Source organism: Canis lupus, chromosome X, assembly GCF_011100685.1.
Source record: "Canis lupus familiaris isolate Mischka breed German Shepherd chromosome X, alternate assembly UU_Cfam_GSD_1.0, whole genome shotgun sequence".
Taxonomy (NCBI): Eukaryota; Metazoa; Chordata; class Mammalia; order Carnivora; family Canidae; genus Canis; species Canis lupus.
This window is the reverse complement of record NC_049260.1, coordinates 37,084,437-37,110,132: the sequence shown is the minus strand read 5'-3', so window position 1 is coordinate 37,110,132 and position 25,696 is coordinate 37,084,437. Positions and strand designations below refer to the sequence as shown.

At 38.4% G+C, this 25,696-nt stretch overlaps 1 pseudogene; it reads right to left on the bottom strand.

Annotated features, from left to right (window-relative positions):
- Positions 1-22,864: 22,864 nt before the first annotated feature.
- Positions 22,865-23,515, bottom strand: LOC119868193 (annotated as a pseudogene).
- Between the last annotated feature and the right edge of the window lie 2,181 nt (positions 23,516-25,696).

The window sequence follows — 25,696 nt, the reverse complement described above, 5'->3', positions numbered from 1 at the left end:
AACTACAAAGTGACAAAATACAAATTAACAACATCAATGTGATAAATAAGGTGGATGTGATAAAGTCAAACTGGGACTCGCGGTGTAAATATTCATTCATTTATGCATTTATTCATTCAATACACATTAATTGAGGGCCTGTCATTTTCAGTGGCTCTCTTCTAGGGCCTGCAGATACCTCAGTGAGCAAAACAAAAGTTCCTGCCTTCACAAAGCTCACATTATACTGGGATAAGACAGATGATAAACCAAATACATAGGTGAACTGTAGAGTGTGTCAGGTGATAATGAGGGTTAAGGAGAAAAATCTAGGGAAGGAGAGGTAGAGAATTTGAAGGAAAGGGAATTGCAGTCTGTAATATACGAAGTGCCTCATGGAGAAGGTGACATTGGATAAAAACTTTGAGTATTTGGCTATTATTGGGGTAGGGCATGGCAAGTGTTCCAGTCAGAGGGGACAGTGGGTACAAAGACTCTGAGGCATGAGTAAGCCTGTTTCTAAGTGGTTTTGCTACAGGGCAGGTTCTTTTGAGTTCGGCACACTTTTACTACCATGTGCCATACAACAACTCAATTTTCTCACCACTTTCCCCTTTTGCAAACTATTGTGAAACTTTTGTTCCTACTGTGTTGGCTGTTACACAATTTATCTTTTACTGGAGTCTAAAGGCATCTTGTAGATACTATATTTACTTCATTTTGTTTGAATTATGTAATGTGATGGTTCATTTTACATGTCAACTTGACTGCCATCAACTATGCCCAGATAGTTGATAAAACATTATTTCTGGATGTGTCTGTGAGGGTGTTTCTGGAAGAAATTAGCATTTGATTCATAGACTGAGAAATCCACCCTCTCCAACACGGGTGGGCATGATCCAATTCACTGGGGCCTGAATGGAATAAAAATACAAAGAAAGGGAAAATTTTCTCTTCTTGAGCAGAGACATCCATCTTCTCCTGGCCTCAGACATCAAAGCTCCTGTTTCTCTGATCACTGGACTTAGGACTTATACTGACGGCCTTTTGGTTTTCAGGCTTTTGGAATCAGACTGAATTATACCACTAGCTTCCCTGGTTCTCTGGCTTGTGGATAGCAGATTGTGGGACTTCTCAGTCTCCATAATGACATGAGCCAATTTCTATTATAAATCTATCTATCTATCTATCTATCTATCTATCTATCTATCATCTATCTATTTACCTATCATTGTCATCATCTGTTTATCTGTCTAGATCCTATTGGTTCTGTTTCTTTGGAGAACCCTAATACAGGTAATGACAGTAAATTGATGGATTATTTAACACCAATGTGATAGTAAACATAACCATACATGCAGACACTGAGATACAATGACAGTACTTAGGGTTAATTGGTCAATGGGATCATATAGACTATTCTTAATTTTATATATTTAAATTATTAGCAAAATCTAAATATTGAAAATCAGTAAATTTTCACAGAATATTCATAGACTTCTGACAATGTGTTCATGGCTCTCATGTGGTCTGAGGAGTCCCACTTTAATAAACCAGGAAGGAATGCTTTGAAGCTGGCCTTCTTACTGACTGGCTTAATGGCCATATGTTACAGTAGTGGGTGAATTTCTGAAGTGGATTTCTCCATTTCAGCCTCTGTGATGTGGCTGAATGATCCGACACATGGTTGGGGAATTTGTGGGGTGCCTGGCTAGAAAATAAATCCAAAACAACAATCTTCAGCCTTTTTTGTCATACCCATCTGTGAGAAATGCTTCTATGATTTAGACTATGAACCACCTAGATCCCTTGCCCACAATTATCTGGGCAGGAAGCAACTCTGTCAGTTTTGCAATATATAGAGGAGATTAGAGTGTAGGCAAGCAGCATCTGCACCATTCCTGTTATACCTGAAATCTACAGTTAAGCCAGAAAGGGAGGCCTGAAAGCAAATTTTATGATGCTGCTCCATCAGCCATATGGCAAGACTGGTCTCAGGGTTAGGAGAGAAAGAGCATGTAAGGCAATGAAGCTCAGGCAAAATGGCTTTTTGCCCATGTCTTAGGAGGCTGCACTGCTCTAGGTGACAGTTCTGAGGAAGCTCTATTTCAAAAAGCATAACACAAGAGAGGTAAATAGGGCCCTACCACTAGAAATGAATGTAGATGGCAATATCTGTCACAATAACTGGTGCGTATCTGACATTTAAGATAAAATTGGAAGAACTCCAAGATATTTTGTAAAGGAATTGAGCATAGTAAAAAAAATCTTATGGTGGTCTGGAAAAATGGTTATATAATATATTCTTGACCAAAGTTGTTTAGTTAATCTCACATGGAAAAATAGATTGCTTTGGTAGGCTCTCCTGACTAACCTGGACTGGATGAAACTGCTTCAGGTTTCCATCCTTAAATTTTTCTCATCAGGAGTAATTTTAGACCACCAGCCTAGTCCTCCTAAATTCTAGTGTAGACTTCCATGATATTCTAGGATACTATCTTGGCAGAATAATATGATTATTGCCTCTTAGAATAAGAACATAAATTGCATACGTACAGAAATCTTTTCCTTTTTATTCATACTCTCTTCTTTATACCCTTATGACCATCGATAGCACTTTCAAAACACACATACACACGCACACACACACACCATTATACATATACACATTTAAGAGACAGAACTGTCTGGGATACTATGGCATTAATAAATTGTTTAGGCAGCTCTGAGAGGTGAGAAGTGGAGATTTTACATCTACAATCTCACATCATCTTTCATGTGGGGTATCAGAAGACACATGGCATCAGCATTTGATATTACAAGGGAGCATAGCATTGGGATAAGGAGCAGAGACTCTAGTCGCTCTGGGTTGAAATCTTGACTCTACTAGTAACCACTTGCATGAGTCACTTAACCTTTGTGCCTCCATTTGCTCATCTGTAAAATTAGTTTAATGATTTTACCTAACTTATAGTGTTGTTATGAGAATTAAATGAGTTAAGATTTGTGAAGCACTTGGAACAGTGCCTGGCACATAGTAAGCACTTTATTACTAATAAACAGCAAAACTAAGCAAATAAATAAATGAGGCTTATTTTAGAAAAAAATAACAAAGGGATTATTACAAATTGTGAACACACGACAATGAGGCAGTCAGAAAGTATTAGAATCCTGAAATAATAGCAGGTCTTCATTTTCCAATTTATGTGGGATTTTGGTTATGCAGATGACATCGTTTTTGAGTAGAAAGCAATCAATGCCTCAAGAACTATCTGGCATTTTCTCCCCCTAAGATGAGGCATGAGTTGTAAGAAAAAGTAATACATATTCATGAAAACGCACTGATAGGTTGAGAAATCAACAACTGCTTGACATTCCTGAAATGTCTTTTTCAGTATTATCATGAAGGAGCTCAGGAATGAGTGCCATTTGTAGAATGAAAACTCAGTAGACATTAATAAGTGGAAAGACCCAAATGTCTTTAATTGTTACAGGGGTGCTTGCTTTATATATTGCAAACACTGCAGTGGGTGCTATGATGTGTGGCTCAGATGCTACCTGCAGGTTGAAACACCCATTTCTTCAGGGTGTGAGAGTGTTGGCAGCTGTAAACCTTTACCTGTTAGCCTTCTCTAGAAATTGTCCTCTGCTGATGAGAGCTGCTTCATCCACGGTCTTACCTTCTCTCTCCATTGAACCTATATCCAATGACTGCTCAACCTGGGTATAGAAAGGCCTGCCCCATGTGACCCAATTTGAGAAAATTCTTCATGGCCATCTCAGGTTTTTGTAGTAATTGCTTCTCAATTCAACTTCTTCCTCTACCAATGCTGCTTCTTCCACTCTAACATAGTTATTAATCCCCAAAGCACTCCCCAATAAACCTCCTGCATGCAAATCTCTGTGCCAGTGCCTAGTTCTTGGAAACTTGATCTGCAGCAGGTGAACACTGAGTAGAGTGTGTACCAGCTATGGTGATATGAAACCATGGGCATTCTGATATCTCATTTCCCCTTTTCACAGGGATATCTTTATGTGCTGCAATCTTCTTTAAAGGCTTCTTTAATTTCTTCAACAAGACCATCATCTATTGGTCCCTGGATCAGACTTCATTAAAGCACCTGGCTATAGTCAGAATCCAAGAATGCACTCTCTCCATAGAACAATGGCCAAGTCCAGGGTCAATAGAATTGTCCAACTAAAAGTCCTACACTGAAATCAATCCTTGATGAATGAGTGTTTAAATTATTCCAATTACAATTGTTGAAGAACAAGTGAAGTAATCTTGGGTGAAGTCAAGTCATGTAATACTTTCTTCTCAGAAAGAAAACCAAGGAGTTTATGGAACACTAATGAGTGTAAGTGCTGTTTAAATGCCTTGTTCTTTGAACTGCTCATGCGATTGCATAATCAGCATAGCCAAGAAAGGTTGGACAACCTGTTTTGTTCAAATATATTTGGTCTGATTAGATGCTAAAGATCTTCCTTATTTTTCATCTTAAGCTTAGAGAAATACATATGCTTTCATCCTAGATATGAGGTGGGTCAAGACCTGGATCCAGCTTAAATGGATTTATCTTTGTGAATACCCAAGTCCTCACAGTGCCCTGAGAATGCTGCTGCAAAATTCCTGAAGATACGTAATTCTAACAGTACTAATGGCTTGAACACCAATGCCCAGTATGATAAACCAGCCAGGCCCCACATTTTCTTACTATGCTCTTTTGTAACAACACACAGAAGCAAACAGTATAGGTATATTAGATTAATACTTACCGAGCACATAAAAGAATAGAGATGGTAGCAGTTAATTATGGAAATTTAGTGTGGATTGTAGCAGCATGCTATATTCATAGAAAAGTTATCATTGTTATTTTGATGAATGCTTAATAATTCTAACAGCACTGGGAAATGGCATTAAAAAAAAAGATTAGGAATGTCATTGCCAGTTATGGACTCCACAGAACAGAGACGCCTCCATTTTGAATTTGGGGCCATACTGCACATTACTGCAAATGCCACGTGGTGTCGAAACATGTTGGTACTGAAGCCAGGCCACGTGACCTGCTCTCATGGCTTCTGAACTGAGTTTAACAGCCTTTAATTGCCATACTCCTTCGAAGGCAGTCCAAGTTCAGGCACAGTGTGCATTTAACATCCTTGAGTGCATATACCTCCATGTACTGGGATGGTTGATGTGTGTCCAGGATGATCAATAGACCTCCCTGTGTTATGTCAGTCCAGAAGACAAAAGGTCTATGTCTGTGCCTTATGTACAATGCTTATTCCACAAAACAAACTGTGTCTCATCTCTGACCCCTGCCCTCAATAGATTTTACATTAAATTGAGAGTTATTTCAACTCTTGGTGAAGAATGGGTCTCTTTTGATGGATACTTTTCTTGGGCATCAAAAATTACAAAATTTTATTCCATCAAGAAACACATTGGATTGCTTTGTTGTAGACTTAATGCATAAGACATGCCTTCATATATTATGTAAGGACACTCTCTTAAATTACAGTGCTAAAAGAAATGACACAGCACTGTGAGATAAACAGCAATTCCTTTACTAGATTGATTCTGTTTGTGACATTTAAGTCTCCAAACCATGACTGATTGTGCTGGGAAGGAGGGTGTGGCAGGCTACATTTTTCAAAAATGGCCCACCCTATATGCTGTTCTGCGATGTGACCTTGCTATCACCACCCCGGCAAGCGGTGGAGTCTATTTCTCTACCTTTTAAATCTGGGTAGGCCCTGCAAATGCTTTGACCTTCAGAATATGGTAAAAGTGGCACAGTGCCAATTCTAGGTATCATCATTAGATGGCTTGACAAATTCTTCTTTCTGCATCTTAGAAGCCAGCTGCCAGGTTAGAAATGTGATCACCCTGAAATTATCATACTGTGAGAAACCCAAGCCCCACAGATGATGAGATCCATCCCATATGAAGGGAGACAAAGAGGGTGGGAGGGAGGGGAGGAGTGAGGGGAGAGAGGGAGAAAAAGAGAGAGAGATAACAAAGCACCAAGCATGTATGTGAAGAAGTCACCTTGGAAGTAACTCATCTCAACTTGTGCTGCATGGATTCAGGAAGGGCCCAGCTGGATGGAAGAAAATGATTTCTTCCATCCACTAAGTTTTGTAGTAGTTTGTTATGGAGCAATTGATGACTGAAACAAAGAGATTTGCTAATAACCTGATTAATTAATCAAATATACTGGTGAGTATGGGAGGGTAAATGCATTTTTGAGACTGTGGAGCCAAACACCGTCTGCCTGTAGATTCAGGCTCTGCCACTTAAAAGCTCTATGATGTTGAACAACTCATGCCTCCATTCTCTCATCTGTAAAATGGAGGTAATCATAATAACTGCCTCACAGGGATGTTCTGGAGGTGGAACAAATGAAAACTTACAATAGTGCCTGGAACTTAGGAAGCCCTTATGTAGATTTTAGCTATTATTATTATGACTTAGAACTAGGCTTCAACAGTGTTGATCGGTACAGTGCCCTTCTGTTCCACACCATGGGAGTGAGCCTTTAGAGGCAGACAGAACTGAGACTAAATCCTAGATCACCTGTCTATATGTGATTCTGGAACCTTCTCTGGGCCTCAAGTTTCCCATCTGTGGTAGGGGGATAGTAAGACTCCTCAAGGTCATGAGCATTGGATAAACTAGCCAAGTGAAGTGCTGGGCTCAGAGACTGCCATGCAGTAAGTGTTGTGGTAATTGTGGATCAACTTGGCACTACAGCCTCCCTTTCGATTCTACATAGCATGAAACTCTCAGCACAAGAGAAAAAGAAGCCAACTGGTTTTCAGTTCTTCAGTGGTGTTAAATATAGAGTGTACTCAAGTTTCAGAGTGAAGCCCTAGTTCGGATGTTTTCAAGAAATACCTGGAAGTGTACATATTTACAAGAATAACCTGCTGATATTCCAGGTGTTTTTTTTTTTATATACCGGATGCTCTTCTTGTCATATAAAACTATATGGTTTGGGTAACAGGCTGAGGATGAACAGCATCAATGATCTATTACAACTCAAAGCTATCAATCAAAACACATGTTATTTCCTATGCCCCAGGCAACCAAAGGCATCAAACTAACGAGAACTCAGAGGAGCAGATAAACATGAATGTTGAGCTACAACATTCCCAGGAACACACAGAACAACAGCAGTCCCTATTCCCATCAGCTCATTCTGGCTGGTACCAGATAGAGCTGGAAACAAAGAGATGGGTGCTGGGGCAGGGAGTGGGATCCCTCAAATCCCAAGACTGGGGCTGATATAAACTCAAAATGTAATGCATACTGACTCTGCTGCAAGGAGTAAAAAAAGCCTCATCAAAATAAAGGCAAGAGGGCTTGGCCAATGATTTCTGGAGACTTGCCCCCTGGACAAAAGCAGGAAGAAAACATAGAGTGATGTCTGCTCATGAGAAAATAATGGCAAAGTCAGGAAAAATAGAGACTAGATCAGAATAAATCACCTTTTAAGTGAGCAGAGTCAGGGACCAGGAAGGACAAAATTCCCAATACCTGTTTTATATCAGCGTGGGAAACTAGCTCATTTTAACCTGTCATTGTCCATAAATCACTCTTCAAGCTTGGTGAAGGCAGGAATTCTTCCTCTAATACATCATATTTACCTGCAAGTGGGTTGCCATAAAACTATAATGGTGGTTTTTGCTAAGGAATATGTCAAAACTATAAGGATTGCCCCTGACCCCCCAAGAAGATAGGTGTGAGGGGTTAAGTGTGAAATACATTCTTAATGAACATTAAAGCACAATCAAGTTATTGGTATAAAGGGGGAAAATAAAGGAAAATGTACTAGCATAGTGTAGAGGGTTCTAATGGTAGAATAAGCCCCAAATTCCAGATTCCTCACTTAGAAGTAATCTAGTGACATCTATCCTACGTCGAGTGACCTCTATCCTACGTCAAGATCCCGATAAATCATATTATAACATGGTATTTATTGAGTACTGACTGTGTGCTAAGCTCTGCTTCTCTTTTCAAATACACGGTTTTACTTAATCTGTATAATAACCTATGATACAGGAACTATTTTTAATCCTCGTTATGTAGGTAACTAAGTTAAGATAGAGAAATGAGCTTACTTGGCCAAAGCCACACTGCTACTAAGTGGTGGAGTCAATATCTGAATTGAAACCTCTTTGATTACAGGGTCCAAACTCTCAAGCTCTATGCTATATTATCGTTATTACCTCTAGATAATATTTATGTGCTCCTGTAGACTTCGCCAACATGCTTACCTAGAATAGATTATCCCATGTCCCCAGATAACTTTCGCTTTCTATAGTCTGTAACTATTAGAGTAAGTAAAACAAAGAAACAAATATGAGCACCATGTATCGGAACAGGAGGAGATAGGGCAAATATTTTAGGGAAGATTCAAGCATATTTTGTACTATTGGAACACCTAACTGACTAGTTACCACCTACATAGAGAAGATACACAACAAATATTGTTTGTTGACTGACAAACCACTGGCTGATCTTGGAAGAAGTTTTTTTTTTTTTTTTTAGTAAGTTTCTAAACAAAGTGAGCTAAATGCCTATGGTAGGCAGCCTCTAAAAGGGTCCCCTGTGGTCATGCCTCCTGGTATTCATGCCTGTTGTGTAATCACTTCCCCTTGAGTGTGGGCTGGCTCTAGTAGCTTGATTCTGATTAGGAATCAAAAAGTCACAGGATATTCCTTTTCAGATTGGGTTACAGAAAACTCTCCCTCTTTCTCTCAGAGAGTCCTCACCATGGGGAAGGCAAACTGTCATGTTGTCAACTGCCCAGTGGATATGTCTATGTGACAAGGAATTGAAGGAGGCCCCTGGCCCACAGCCAGTGAGTACTTAAGGCCCTCAGTCCAACAGTCCCTGCAAAACTGAATCCTGCCAATAACTATGTGAGCGAGCTTGGAGGCCAATCTTTCCCAAGATGAGACTTGCAGTCCCAGCTGGCACCTTGATTGTGGCTTTGTGACAGATCTTGAATCTGAGGATCCGGTCTAGGTGCTCCCAGAATCCCGACCCACAGAAACTGAGAGATAATAAATGCTCATGATTTCAAACCACTAAATTGTGGGGGTACTTTGTTATGCAGCCATAAATAACTAATACAGCACAGCTCTATTCTTGTAACCAACAAAGGGTGGCAATATGTAGAGGTTTCCATTTGAGAAAGTCCAATGGGGGAGAGGGGTAAAAAAAAAAAATCTCACACGAAATCCTGTTGCCATGGCAACAAGTTACTTTTTTTTTATGCCCAGTGTAAACATGGGCTAATAATCCTGAGGGTTCTGAGCTCACAGATTTCTTCAATTAAAAGTAGAAATCAGTGTTGAGGGAGACATAGTCAGTGGGCCTCTCACATGGCCTTTGGTCCAGGGATCATACCACAGTGGCCTTTTTGATAATCCATTGGTTGCTTTCAGGATTGAGTAATTTCTGGGGGGTAATTACTAAGTACGGAGAATAATCTTTCTTCATCTTTGGCAAGAAAGATGGTGGTAAAGGCAGGCCAGCTAGGTCCCCCGCTTCCAGCCAAATGGCAAGGCATCACTTGGTTTTCAGATACTTTCAGAAGGAGAAACAGTAATGGGGAAACAAACTGAACACTTTAGCATTTGTTAAACACTCCCTTCTTTTCAAGAAAAGCACTGCCATGATGTTATCTTACCAGCATCTCACAATGACCTCATCAGATAGGCAAGGAAGGCACTGATTTATGTTTAGTGGAGTAAAAGGGTGATTTGTGTGTGTGTGTGTGTGTGTGTGTGTGTGTGTGTGTGATTCTTGCCTTGGATTTAAAAATGCCTCGTGATTGACTATCAGAGAAGTGAGTCTCCTGATATCACAAGACCACTGGGCAGCAGAAGTGGGGTGAGAACCAAATGCTCCTTTTCCCAATGCTGAACCTCTTCTTCCCCCTACACCTCTCCTGCTGGTCAGACATCCTCCCTTGTAAACACTTCTTTTTTGCTCTGGGAATATACCAGCCCTACTTCAGAGGTAGTATCCCGGAACCACCAGCACAAAGCTTATATGTCTTTTCCAAGAGTCATGGAAGGCCATTTGTACCTTCACACGTTACAAGTTGAGGTCATTCTTGTAACTTGTTTATATAGCAGCACTTCTGTCAACTTGACATGTGCAGAGTCATCTAGGACCTGAGTTCATGTTCAGATTCACAGGCCCTACCTCCCAGGGATTCTGATTAATTAGAGCTGGAATGGGACCCAAGACTTCACTTTCTTCCAAGTGCTTCCGTGGAATTCTGATGGAGGTGATACATAGCCAGCTTTAATAAATGCTGCCTAACTACCTCCTCGTCATTGGTACTGTGCTGTAGCAAAGAGCTGGAAGGCACACATGAACACACACATGAATACACCCACAGAGGAATCTCTGGCGTTACGTACTAAACTGTTTTCCAAAAGATGGTATGTTTATCACATTTTATATATCACTTCACATGTGAAATACTTCACATTCACGGAGTGTTTTTCTTCGGGGTAAGGACTATACCTTAAAGGTGCTTTTATCCTAAGCACCTAAGCACAATGCCTGATACCTAGCTTTGATCGAATCAGATATTGGTCCAATGAATGTCCAATTTCCTCAAAGAGGGGATAGGCCTGCATAGAGCTTGATGACGGGTCAAAGACTCATTCAGCATACAGCAGTACATCTTAACATCATTCACTCTTAGCTCCATTTAATGACTGTAAAGCACTGCTCTTATCTGGCGATTCGGGAGGGTGAAATACAAAATATAACATGGATACTGAAATAGCTTTCTAATGAGAAGCCTCTAGAAACATGGTTACCTTAGTCTCAGGGTCTTTCTAACCTTAAAAGTTATAAACCTCTGCATTGCAAGGAGGCTTTATGATCTATTACATTTGTAACTCCAAGAGGAGAAGTGACATGATACATGGAACCAACATGAGGTCTCGGATTCCCCTTTCCCAAATAACAGAGAAGATGAGCTTTGTTCCTGAATCAACGAATTACAACACATTATTTAGCCAAGAGAATTAGAATCTCCTCAAAGGCGTGACACAGAGGTACATATACTCACTATGAGTAAGTATAGGAGAGATTTGGCTGGCAAGGGTTTGGCTGGCCCAACTTAAGAAAACAAAATACAGCAGAATACTGGCTTCAGTTTGCCTCTGGAGCAGGCATTTTTGATGAGCTGCTAAATGAAGGTTTTCGGCTGATTTGTTTATGTGACAGCTTGCCTGTTAACAGAAAAATATTGATTCCTCTGGCTTAACAATGAGGCTTCTAAAACATTTCATCCCTAAACCCATAAATTGGTAATAAAAAAAATTAAGCTTTCCCAAGGAGTTTGCTTGGCCTCAAATGTTTGATTGGACAAGGCACAAATATTTTTCCTGATTCTGCAGTTAAGAGCCAGACTTCCTGCTTTCTCTGGTTTGACTTATTGGATAAGCCTTTTAAAAAATGGAACTTGTACTTAGTATATTTTATTTTAACTTCAATGATGATATACATCTCAGCAGTAAATTTTTAAATAGCTGCGTTATATATGCTGAATAAATGATGAACCCAATTGTGCTTTCAGCTATCCTTCTAGAGCATCTGGAAGGTAATCAGGGTCAAGATTGAGAGACAGCAGGATAGGGAGGGAGAAAGATTTAATGTATGTCATGTTCTGACAAGTGAAGAACTCTTGATTTATGCCAGACTAGGCTTAAAAAAAAAACAAAACCATCATTTGTGGTAAAATCATGAGGGACACACTCACCACACACCAAGAAGGGTCTTGTGAAAATTTGTGTAAGTAAATATCATCAACACATAACAAAGTTGATAAGATACAGACACAGATCATAATAGGGGCTCACATTGTACACGGTTTCCAAAGCCCCTGTCCCATCTCACTATCATGATAGTCTTTTCCTGTAAGAGTTATGATCCTTTTATTTTTTGCTTTTTAGTCTTCAACAGCTTTATTGAGGCATAATTGACATCCAATAAGCTGTGTGTATTTAAAATACATAATTTTATAAGTTTTGACATACGCATACATCTGTGAAACCATTGCCATGATCAAGACGGTGAACATATGCATCACCCCCAAAAGTTTCCTGGTGCCCCTTTATCATCTCCTTCCCACCCTTCCCACCTTGCTCCCAAACAACCTGGTGACAGTTGGTATCTGCCTTCTGTCACTATAGGTGAGTTTGCACATTCTCAAATTTGCTGTGAATGGAATCATACGCTATGTATTCATTTTTGTTGTTGCTGGGGCTCTTTCACTCAATGTAATTATTTTGCATCTCATCCGTGTTGCAGCATATATCAAAGTTCATTCCTTTCATTGTCAAGTAGTGTTCCATTGTATGGGTATACCACCAGGTTGATGCATTCACCTGTTGAGGACATTTGGGTCGTTTCCAATCTGGGCTTATTACAAATGAAATTGCTGTGAACCTTCATGCACAAGTCTTTGTATGAATATGTGCTTTCTTTTCTTTTGGGAAGTGCTTCCATGTGAATTGCTTGGATCATATGGTAGGTATATGCTTAATTTCTTAAGAAATTGCAAAAATGCTTTTCAACATTTTCATATCATTTATATTCTCAGCAGCAGTGTATGAAAGTTCCAGTTTCTTCTATTCACACCAAATCTTGGTATGGTCAGCCTTTATCATTTCAATTTAATTTTAATTTAATATAATAGATGCATAGTGGCATCTCATTGCGGTTTTAATTTGCATTTCCTTACTGACTAATTATGTTGAATATCTTTTCCTGTGCTTATTTGCCATCAGTATACATTTGGTGAAGTGTCTGTTAAAATTTTTTGCCCATTTATTAGGTGGTTTGTTTTGTTATTATTGAGTTTTGAGACTTTTTTAAAAATATATTCCGAGCGCAAGTCCTGTATCAGACATATGCTTTGCAAATACTTTCTCTCAGTCTGTGATTTGTCTTTCCATTCTCTCAACAGTATCTTTTGAAGAGCAGAAGTTTTTAACTTTGTTGAAGTCCAGGTTACCAATTTTTAAATAGGTGGTGCTTTTGATATGTCTGTAAGAAATCTTTGCATCATTCAAGATCACAAAGATTTTCTCCTGTTTTTTTCTAGAAGTTTTTAGTTTTTGCTTTTATATTTAAGTCTAGGATCCTTGTTGAGTTAAATTTTGTATATGGTATGAGATATGGACTGGGGGTCTTTTGTGGGGGGCACATGGTTTTTCAATTGTTTCAGCACTTTTTATTGAAAACTCTCTCCACTGATTACCATTACACCTTTGTCTAAAATCAGTTGCCCATATGGATATGAGTCCATTTTTGAATTCTCTATTGTTTCATTGATGTATTTGTCCATCTTGGTGCAATCCTATATTGTCATGATTTCTATAGCTTTAAAATAAGTCTTGAAATCGGGTAGTATCTGTCCTCCAAAATTATTGTTCTTCAAGGTTGTTTTAGCCATTCTAGGTCTTTGCATTTACATATGAATTTTAGAATTTGATTTTCATTTTCTACAAAAAAGTCCTCTTGAGACTTTGATTAGGATTATATTAACTCTATAGATCAATATAAGGAGATTCATAATTTAATTATATTAAGTCTTCTAACTCATGAACGAGGCATACCTCTCCATTTATTTAGGTCTTGTTTAGCTTCCCTCAACAATGTTTTGTCATCTTTGGTATACAAAATCTCTCACATCTTTTGTCAGATTTATCCCTGAGTATTTCACATTTTTTGATGTGATTTTAAATATTACTGCTTATGTAAGTTCAATTTCTGATTGTTGCTGGTATTTAGGCATACAATTGATTTTCATGTATTGATTTGTATCCTGCAATTTTGCTAAATTTATGTTTTAGTTCTAGCAGCTTTTTTTGTAGATGTAATCAGATTTTTTACATAGATGATCATGCTAAGAATAAAGAGTTTCACATCTTCCCCTTCTATCTGAACACCTCTTATTTATTTTCCTTGTTTGATCATACCAACTGGACCTCCAATCCAATGTTGAATAGAAGTGGTGAGAGCAAAAATCCTTGTCTTGTTGCTGATCTCAGGGGCAAAGTATTTAATCTTTCACTATTAAGAATAATGTTAGTAGTAGATTTTTTTGTACATGCCTATATTTATTTTCTGTTGCTGCATAATGAATAACCCCAAAACATAGCAACTTAAAGCAACAAACATCTATTTTTCTTGTGATTGTATATATTTATTTGAGAGAGAGAGTAAGAGAAAAAGAGAGAAAGGGAGGGAGGGAGAGAGAGAGAGAGAACTAGTGGAGGGAGGGGTAGAGGAAGAGGGAGAAGTAGGTTCCCTGCTCAGTGGGGACCCTGACACGGGGCTTGATCACTGGATCCTAACATGATGACCTGAACCGAAGGCAGCAGCTTAACCAACTGAGGCACCCAGTAGCCCTTGGCAACATTTATTATCTCACAATTTCCATGGGTCAGGAATCCAGACATGGCTTAGCTGGGTGCCTCTGCCTCAAAGTTTCTTATAAGACTGTGCTCAAGGTATTAGCTGTGGCTGTTGTTTCATCCAAAGTCTTCCAAGCCTACTCATGTGGTTGTTGGCAGGATTCATTTCCTCATAGGCTATTTGATCGTGGATGTCAGTTCCTCTTTAGCTATTGACCTGGGGAATCTATCAGTCTTTTGCTACATGGGGCTTTCCATAGGCAGCTCAGTGTCCCTCAGAACAAGCCAATGAGAGAGCATGAGAGGCCAAGCAGGATGAAAGTCACATTCATTTTGTTAACTAATCTCAGAAGTGACATCTTATCACTTTTGCAGAATTCTATTTGTAAAAAAGTGAGTCATCACTAGGTCTGGCCCACACTCAGGGAAAGGGCTTATAGAGGAGGTAGGGAATATTGGAAGCCATGTCAGAGTCAGCCTACCACAATGCCCTCTATCAAGTTGAGGAAATCACCTTCAGTTCATAGCTTGCTGAGAGTCTTTATCAAAACTGTATGTTAGATCATGTCAAATGAATTATACTTCATGTGGTTTCTTTTTCAGTTTGTTTATATGGAGACTTTTAAAAAATTTTATTTATTTGAGAGAAAGCAAGGGAATGAAAGAGTAAGAGAGTGAGAGAGAGAGAGAAAGATGGGGAGGGGTAAAGGGAGAGGGAGAGAGAATCTCAAGCAGATTCTACACTTAATGCACAGAGCCCAATGGTGGGGTTCCATCCATGAGATCATGACCTGAGATGAAACCAAGGGTATAGGTCGCTTAACTGATTGCACTGCCCAAGCACCCCGGTATGGTGACTTTTTAAGGTTTGTTTACACTGATTTAATTTTCAAATGTTAAACTAAAACTGAATTCCTGAGATAAACATTATTTGCTCAAGATGTATTATCCTTTTTATATATTGTTTGATTCCACTTGATAAAATTTTGTTCATAATCCTTACACCTATGTTAATGCTATAGGAGAGATATTGGTCTATAGGTTTTTGTTTGTTTGTTTGTTTGTTTGTTTGTTTGTTTGTTTCATAATGTGTTTGCCTGGCTTTGCGTTTGTGTTGGCTTCATGAAACCAAGTAGAGAGTAGTCCTTCCTGTTCAGTTTTTGGGAAGATTTTGTGTAATATTGGTATTATTTCTTCTTTCTATCTTTTGTAGAATTTATCAGTGATGTTATTTGGGCCTAGAGTTTTCTTTGTGGAGATGTTTTTAACTACAAATTCATTTTTTCTGGTGGATGTAGACCTATTCAGGTTATCTATGTCTGGTTAAGTAAGCTTGGTAGTTTGTCTTTCTTTTTTTTTTAAAGATTTTATTTATTTATTCGTGAGAGACACAGAGAGAGTGAGAGAGAGGCAGAGACACAGGCAGAGGGAGAAGCAAGCTCCATGCAGGGAGCCTGACATGGGACTCGATCCCCGGTCTCCAGGATCAGGCCCTGGGCTGAAGGCAGCACTAAACCGCTGAGCTACTCAGGCTGCCCTTGGTAGTTTGTCTTTCAAGGAATTTTTCCATTTCATCTAAGTTGTCAAATTTATTAGCATCAAGTTGTCCATATACAACATTTCCTTCTTAACTTTTCAATATATGTAAGATCTGTAATGTCACCTCTTTCATTCCCAATATTGGTAATTTGTGTTTTTGCTCTCTTTTTCTGGTGAGATGTTTATCAATTCTGTTGTTTTATTTTTCAAATAAAGAATTATTGGTTTCATTGATTTACTTTTCTGGCATTTTTTTTTCTATTTCATTGATTTCAGCTTTGACTTTTATCAACTTCTTGTTTCTGCTTACGGTGCTTTTATTTTCTAGTTTCTTAAGAGAGAAGTTTGTCATTGATTGAGACTATCTTTTTAAAAAAGATTGTATTTACTTATTTATTTAGAGTATGAGTAGGGGGAAGGGCAGAGGGGGAGACAGAGAGAGAGGGAGGGAGGGAGAGAGAGAGAGAGAGGGAGGGAGAGAGAGAGAGAGAGAATCTCAAGCAGACTCCATGCTGAGCTCAGGGCCCAACACGGGTTTCAATCTCACAACCCTGAGATCATGACCTGATCTGAAATCAAGACTCCCTTGCTTAACCAACTGAGCCACCCAGGCTCCCTTGAAACTATCTAATATAAGCATTTAGTGCTATACATTTCTTTGTAGGCACCACTCTGGCAGCAGCCCATGAATTTTCATTTTCATTTTGTACAAAATACTTTATAATTTCTCTTTTGATTTCTTCTTTGAACCATGGGTCGCTTACAAGTGTGCTGTTATTTAGTTTCAAACTATTTGGGGATTTTACAAATATTTCTGTTACTAGTTTTTAATTTAATTTCATTGTGGTTAGATAATCTAATTTGTATGACTTACCTACTTTTAAATTATTGACACTTGTCTTATGGCCCAGGATATGGTTTATCTTGATAAATGTTCCTTGTGCACTGGAAAGGGAGATGATTTGAAACTCCTATTGAATGGATAGTTCTATAAATGTCAATTAAGTGAAGTTGTTTGATCACATTGTGTAAGTCTTCTCTATCCTTGCTGATTTTCCATCTACTTGTATCAATTATTGAGAGGGAAGTATTAAAATCACCTATGATTATATATTTGTCTATTTCTCCTTACAGCTTTATCAGATTTTGCTTCATGCATTTTAAAACTGTTTTATTAGGTTAATAAGTGATTAGGATTGTTATGTCCTCCTGATGCATTGATCTTGTTTTCATTATGAAATGGCCTTTTCTCTCTCTGGTAATATTCCTCGCTCCAAAATCTACTAATCTACTTTGTTGTTAATATAGCTACTAAAGCTTTATTTTGACTAATGTTAGTATTACTATCTTTCATCATTCTTTTACTTTTAACCTATTGATGCTATATTTGAATTGTATTTCTATTGGTAGCATGTAAGTGGGTTTTGTTTTCTTTGTCAATCTGATAACCTGCCTTTTAACTGGATTGTTAGATCATTTACATTGGTTCACATCTACCATCTTGCTGTCTGTTTTCTATTTATATTTCCTGTCTGTTCTTTGTTCCTATTTTCCCTCTTTTTCTGCCTTCTTTGTATTGAGTGTTTGTAAACTTTATTTTATATCCTTTATTGACTTATTAGCTATAATTTTGTTTTATTGTATTAGTAGTTGCTTTAGGGTTCACACCAAGCATCTTTCACTGATTATAGACTACCTTCAAGTGATACTATACCACTTTACACATAGTATATAAAAATCCTACAATTGGGACACCTGGATGGTTCAGTGGTTGAGCTTCTGGCTCTGACTCAGGGTGTGATCCCAGGGTACTGGGATCAAGTCCCCCATCAGGCTTCCTTCAGGGAGCTTGCGTCTGTCCCTGTCTCTCTCTCTGTGTCTCTCATTTTTTTTTTCTGATTTTTTTTTAATTGGTGTTCAATTTACTAACATACAGAATAACACCCAGTGCCTGTCACCCATTCACTCCCACCCCCCGCCCTCCTCCCCTTCTACCACCCCTAGTTCGTTTCCCAGAGTTAGCAGTCTTTACGTTCTGTCTCCCTTTCTGATATTTCCCACACATTTCTTCTCCCTTCCCTTATTTTCCCTTTCACTATTATTTATATTCCCCAAATGAATGAGAACATATAATGTTTGTCCTTCTCCGACTGACTTACTTCATGAATAAATAAATAAAATCTTTTTTAAAATCCTACAATAGCATAATTCTATTTCTCCCCTCCCAGGTTTTATGATATAGTTGTCATATGTTTATGTTTAAAACTCTATTATACATTGGGTTGTTAAAATTTGTTTCTGTTGTTCTTAAGCAATCAGTTATCTTTTCAAGAGATTTAAATCATAAATAAAATTCTTACAAATTTACCCAGGTAGTTAACCATTTCTAGTAGTTTGCAGACCTTTGTATAGATCCACATTTCTTTCTGGTATCTGGTATGATGCCTGAAGACATCATTTAATATTTATTGTATTGATAGTATGCTAGTGATTAGTTCTTTCAATGTTCTATCATAAAAAGTTGTTATTTTGTCTTCATTTTTGAAAGATGGTTTTGACTACACATAGAATTGTAGGTTGACAGGGTTTTGTTTTTTTTTTTTTTTAGTACTTTAAAGATGTTTTCCACTGCCTTCGAGTTTGTATTGTTTATGATAGAAAATATGATGTCATCCTTACCTTTATTCCACTATACATAATATGTCTTATTTTCTCTGGCTGCTTTGAAGTTTTTCTTTTTATCACTGATTTTGATCAATTTGATTATTATGCACTTTGGAATAGTTTCCTTATTATGTTTGTGTGTTTGGGATTCGTTGAGATTCTCAGATCTCTGGCTTTATAGTTTTCATCACATTTGGAGAAGTTGTACCTGTTGCTTCTTCAAGACTTTTTTCTGTCCCCCCCCCCCCACCTCCTTCAAAGACTCCAATTACATACCCTTGGTGTTGCTTGAAGTTGTTCCATAGCCCATTAATGCTCTTTTCTTTCCTTCCTGCCTTTCTTTCTCCCTTCCTTTTTTTCTCTCAGTCTTTCTCCCTTTTTTTAGTCCTATTTTCTCTATGTTTTTCATTTTGGATAGTTTCCATTGCTGTGTCCCAATATTCACTGGCTTTTACTCCTGCTCTTTCTAATCTTCTGTTAATCCCATTCAATATTTTGTTTTGTTTTTGTCTCAAACATGGTAGTTTTCATGGTACTTTCCATGTTTTCTCAGGTATGGAAGTTTGATTTTTTTCCTGTTTCTACATATAAAATACAGTAATAGTGGGGCACCTGAGTGGGTCAGTGGTTAAGCGTCTGCCTTTAGCTAGGGGCATGATCCCGGGGTCCTGGGATCAAGTCCCACATCAGGCTCCCCGCAGGGAGCCTGCTTCTCTCTCTGCCTATGTTTCTTCCTCTTTTTCTGTGTCTCTCATGAATAAATGAATAAAATCTTTAAGAAATAAAATACAATAATAGTAACTATTTTAGAGTTTTTAATCTGCTAATTTTAACATCTGTGTGCCAATGCTGGGTTGAATTTGATTGATTGAGTAAGTGAGTGAGTGATTATTCTTCTCATTATGGCCATTTTGAATTTTACTTTGTTGGGTTCTGGATATTTTTATATTTCTTTAAGTATTCTTCAGTTTTGCTCTGGGATGTAGTTACATTATTTGAAAATAGTTCAGTTATTTCAGGAAGTGTTTTTATAATTTGTTACATAGGTCTAGAGCTAATTATTACCTACTAAGGAGAAAACTTCCTGAGTACTGTACCTATGCCCCATGAATTACAACTTTTCCCAGCCTGGCTGGTGATAAGATATAATCCTGGCTCAGTGTGAGTATTAGGCACAGTTATCTCTGATTCTCTCTGATGGTTCTTTCCCCAAACTCAGATAGCTTATTCACACACATGATTTGGTCAATACTCTCTTAAGTACTTGAGTGGAACCTTTTAAAGATCTTCACAGAGCTCTCTTTGTGTGCCTCTCTCCTCTCGGGTATTCTGACCAGCTATCTCTAGTTGCCTTGGTCCCCCTGACTCTCACATCTGTCTGCCCAACTCAGGGAGACCAGGAGGCTCTGCCTGGGTTCCCTTTTTTGCACCACAACCTGGAAACACTCTCAAACAGCAAGGTGGGGTTATAATAGGTCTCATCTCATACCTTTTCTTCTCTTGGGATCACTGTCCACTGTCTGATTTTCAATGACTTGAACACTGGTTTCAAATATTTTGTCTGGTTTCTGTGGTCGTTTTAGCCAGGAATATAAATCTGGTCCCTCTTGCTCTACCCTGACTAGAAGTGGAAATATGATCGTTCCATTTTAAAATGAAGAAATGATCTCAAGAGGACTTAGTGCTGTAGTAAATGGTAGAGCTGGAATTCGTGCCTAGTTCTTTTCACTCCTACTTCAAAAACAACATCTTAGAATAAGTATTTGTATGGCTAGAGAAACTGCAGGGGTTTCCCCCTCCCCTTTGCAACCTATTGCTTTTAATGATTGTTCATTTATGTTTAATCCTTAGTTTTGTTTGTTTGTTTGTTTTTAGGAGTAAAGGTGAGCAACTATTTGGGACTGTGTATCTACTCTATCTCTCTTTTCAGGGAGAATAATGTCCTTAAAGAGCTGCATCCTCTGATGCCTGGTATTTGTTGTGAATCAATAGAGAACCTTTCTGTCTGTGTTTGAATCTTGGATAAACATTCTGCTTCTGTTCTTATTTCTTAGACTCACTTATAGGTCATGTACTTGCCCAGTTCAGAACCTTTGTTTCTTCCTCTGGAAGAGTACTGTTCTGTCATTCTTTCCATCAAATTGTGTCCCTCATTTCAACCCCATCCCAAGCTCTATTTCTACTAGGAAAACTTCCACACCTATGCAATTTCTACCTCTATAAAGTCATGCTAGGTTTGTTTGGACCAGATGCTCTCAAGGTCTATTGCAACTCTGAAGAAAGTTTTGTGGGGGCTACTATTACTCTCTCCCCTTTCTAAATTACACCATTTGGCATAAATTGATTCTGGATTATATTCTAAATTTGTGTCCTATATCCTCTGTCCTGTGTCTGGCAAGTTGCCCATCATCAATAAGTTCCTAATAAATCTTGTTGAAAGAAAGGATGAGTGGCATTTTTTTCCTAGTCATTCAATGTATGTATTTTTTCCTTTTTAACCAGAAAATAAGTTTCCTGAGGGCAGAGCTAATGTATTTTTGCTTATTTGATATTATGTACAGAATCTACACTATGCTAGAGGCATTGTTGAGTGTTTGTAAGGATTCTGATTCCAAGAAACCACCAGCCACCTGATTTTCCAGAATCATGGTACCAGGCTCAGGTGATAATACATAGTCTCAAAGTAAATATATGTTGAATGAACAATGAGATGGCTCTAGAATAGAGAGTTTAGCAACACATTCATGCTTACACAGAGAAACAAAGATGCAGATAGTGCAGACACACTCAAATTTTATTGTTTGTTTGATACATCTGCTGCTTTGAGGCTTATACTTAATGTGAGTCTGTTGAATGATTTACAGGTATACTCATGCACCGAGATGAAGGGCTTTATTATAAATCTCCCTCCTTGTGCTGTAGGATACTGTGCATTTTTCAATGCTGTAAACATAAATAGAAAAGTGTTTTGTCTGTGACAAGGACAAATGTCAGTTGGCAAAGCCCTTAAAGATGCAGACTTTTGAATTTGAGTTCTCATTATTATACTGCCCTGATTCAAGAAGTAAGCATAAAAAATACTTTATAGTTATAAATTTTATTCCATAAACCTTTGTAATAAGGTTTGTAATAATAACAATAACAATAAAACAATAAAAGTTATTACATAAAAGTAATACATGTAGAAAATAGTGTTAATCAAACATAAGAAAATAAAATCCATTCATATCTCCAACATAGATAACCACTGATAACATTTTAGAGCATATTCTCTCAGTCTTTCTATGCTCATATTTAATCCAAAAATGTAATTATACTGAACATATTATTTTTACATGCTTTTTCATTTAGTGACATGGAAACTATTGAGTATATATTCATAAAAATTCTCTAGATTACTATTTCTCGCTGCTCTTTAGCACTTCAATGTATGCGTCTACTGTAATTTATTTATCCAAACTCTTAATTTGGGTCATTTTTGTCATTTTCAGCATCTGTTGTCATGAAATTACAGGAATCAGTGTCCTTGCAGCTAAAGCTTTATGTACATCCCTAATTATTTCCCTAAAATAATTCCCTAAAAGTGGAATTCTTGGGTAAAGAAGTGTATAAAATTCAAAGGTTTCTGATACCAAAACTATCTCCATTCCAATTTAATCTCCTAGCAATGCATGCAGTACTTTTTCAATGAGATTTCATTTGTACTTATAACCTTTATGCAGGAAAAATGTAAGGCATCCATATTTAGCAGTTGAGGAAATTAGGGTACAGAAAAATCAAGGGCGTGTAGTGTTAACAACAGAACTATAAGCCTGCTTTCTCCATTCCTTATGCTCTTGGAACAGTGCTCATTGCATCTATACTAGTGGTGGTATTTGGAAAAAATGAGTCTGGGAGATTCCTTAATCAAAATTAGGATTTATTAGTCAAACACTTATTGAAAACAAAATTAAACAGGCTACAAAGCTTATAATGGTAAAAGAATGAGTCAAACCTTTAGGCTGGTCTTTGCAATTTAAGTTATTTGCCATCAGGAGGCAACAGAAAGTCACTTGCAACCCCTCCAAGAATGAAGGGTGGTTTTCCTGAGAAGCTAGTCTCTCTCTCTCTTTCTCACTCACTCACTCACTCACTCACTCACTCACTGTCTTTCTCTTTGTTAGACAGGAAGTAGGATTTGTCAGTGGGCATGAATAAGGAGGGGACAGTGCCAAGGTTCTCATGAGTGCAAAGCCCACCATTTGTCCAGGGGAGACATGATTAGGGATGTATTTGACCCCACAGCCATCTAGGAAGAGCCACTTTTCGGCTATCATGTCTTCAAATTCATCTGCATTAAACTTAGTTAAGCCCTGCTTCTTGGAAGTGTGGATCTTTTGGCAGCCAGGGACCTAGAATTTGGCTCTGTGTCAGGCCTGAGTCATATGCTCCTTGTTCTAGAGCTTCATACAGATGGGCATGATGACTTGACCAATGTGGATCCTGGCCACTGTGCCCTGAGGCTTTCCAAAGGCACCCCACATACCTGTCTGCAACCTGTCAGCCCCAGCATAGGAAATCTTGTTGATAAGGATGAAGTGGAAGGGGTGGAGCCACACTCAGATGTGAAAACCATCTTTGCTTCAGCTTTTCACCTTGTACTTGTTGGCACAAATACGGACAGCCTCCATGGCTCCAGAGGAGAGCTGCTCATATTCATCTGGCACCATGTGGCCACATAGTGTGCGCTCATCCACCTTTGCCTTCTTCCACCTCAGGTCAAAGATGCAGATCTTGGCATCAAGGACACCTCTGTAGGAGTGAGGTTTTGGATATGGCTTGTTCTTAACAATACCAGTAGCATTGGCCAGTGCATAGCCCATGGCGACACACCGAAGGAAGAGAGAAGATAGTCTCTTTTCTACCTTGCCATTTGTTGCATAATCACAAGCTATAAAACTTTGCTTTGTATACAAACTGAAATTATCAAATTATGACTTCCACTTTGATTAGTTCAAATTAAGATTGAAAATAAGTTTTGTGAGACCCCTGGGAGGCTCAGGCAGTTAAATGTCTGCCTTTGGCTCAGGTCATGATCCCCAGGTGCTGGAATCCAGCCCTACTTCCAGTTCCCTGCTCAGCAGGGAGCCTGCTTCTCCCTCTCCCTCTGCTGCTCCTTCTGCTTGTGCTCTCTGTCTGTCAAATAAATAAATAAAATCTTTTAAAAAAAAGTTTTGCATATTTCTTCATGAAATCTCAGCTCTTATTCAAACTTTTTTTTTTTTTTTTACTTATAAAGGATTATCTCACTATATGCTTTGAGTTAGACTTGGAGAAGTGGGTTTCTTTTTTAAAACGCGATTCTAACTCCGCTATAATTTCTGGCTCTTGATCAAGTTAATACTGTGATCTTTAATTTTCCAGGATGCCACTGTGAAAGGAAAAGAAAAACCAACAGAGACATAGCTGGATGCAATTCTTCACTACCAAACAATGCTTTAGTTCTTTCCAACCTGGGAGACACTTCCTCAACCTGATACCTGCTTTTCAAATTTTAGGCCTCCTATTGCAAGGTAGATTGATTGTAAAAATGGCATAACTTTCTATGCTTCTCTGAAACCATGCCCTTTGCAACCTGATTTTGAAGCTTCTCCCATCAAAGGTGGAGTTTGTACCCCATCCTATGAAACTGGACTAGCCGTATGATTTGGTCTGCCAATAAAATGCAGTGGTGTTGCAGTTCCAAGACTAAGCTTCTTAAGGTCTTGTGCACTTCTGTTTGCTCTCTGGGACCCTGGAGATCTATGTGAACAATGCCGGACCAGCCTTCGGGGACATGAGCGATCTCGAGGAGGAGAGTGCATCTCAAGCAAGGCCATCATAGACCAACCAGTGCCTGGCTGATCCGCTTACTAACAAGTGACACAGGAGTGTTTCTAGATGCAATCATCTGAGCCTAACCCAGATCGGAAGAGCCACCCAGCTGATCCACAGATCCATGAGCTATGGTTTTATTTTTGGGGGGTCAGGGGAAAGAAATTGTTATGCAGCCATTATTTCTGACAATAGAGATCTATTCCTTTGGGTCTAAAGCAATTGAGCCAATAATGATTATTACTATTCCCCTGCCTGGGATTCAGAATGAAATAAGTCTAGAAGAGAAAAGATTCTGTTTCTGATTTGGCAGGTTTTGTGAATACAGATCAATGAAGTGGTCTGGCTGTATTTATATACACTGATGATTTACTTCCTGGTATTCTTTCTGATTCCCACTAGTAATGTTTCAGAATTAGTTGAAGAATATTTCATTGGCCTGGTGTCCAGCCACTCCCAATCATACATCATGACCACATTAAACCATTCCTTGTTCCCCAAACACACCTCAAACACAATAACACTGGCATGCCTTCACTCACACCTGATAATCTTTCCTTCCTTCTCTCTTTATCAAAATATTTTGGGTAGTCTGTGAGCCAGCTGATTTCCTTAAAGTTTCTCTCCCCTGTGAAACATTCTTAATAAAAGGTCTTTATCCTCCAGTGTAATAAATTTCTCTTTCTTCAATGCTTTTTTTTAATATCTATTTTGTAATGGTTCAGTTTGACTTACAGCCAAAATTCTAAAATTCTGTCAGTAATATCTAATCGTGAAGATTAAGAAAAAGTAAGGCAAGTTTCAGATAGTGTTTTAGGTATTTTTCTTATACAATATGGTTATGATTTTCTGCTTTGGGGGGGAAAGAAGCAAAAGTCATTCTAGCCACATTGAGAGTTCAGAAAGTGAATATATTTTGGCTTAAAATATGTCTTGGAATCAGAATTAACTTTGCACAGGCCGTTATGCCATAGCCAAATAATTGTTCTTATTTTTACTATTAAATTCTATTTTTTTTTAAAGAAGAAAAATGGAGGAGACCTCTACTCCAGAGAGAGAAACAAGAAAGGCCTGGCCCAGTTCAGATGGAGAAGAGTAATCAGTGGGGAATCTCATCAGCATTCTGAATGCTACAGCCGGGATTCTATCCATCTTGTTAAGGGACCCAAACTCAAGCCCCTGACCCCCTTTCGTGCAA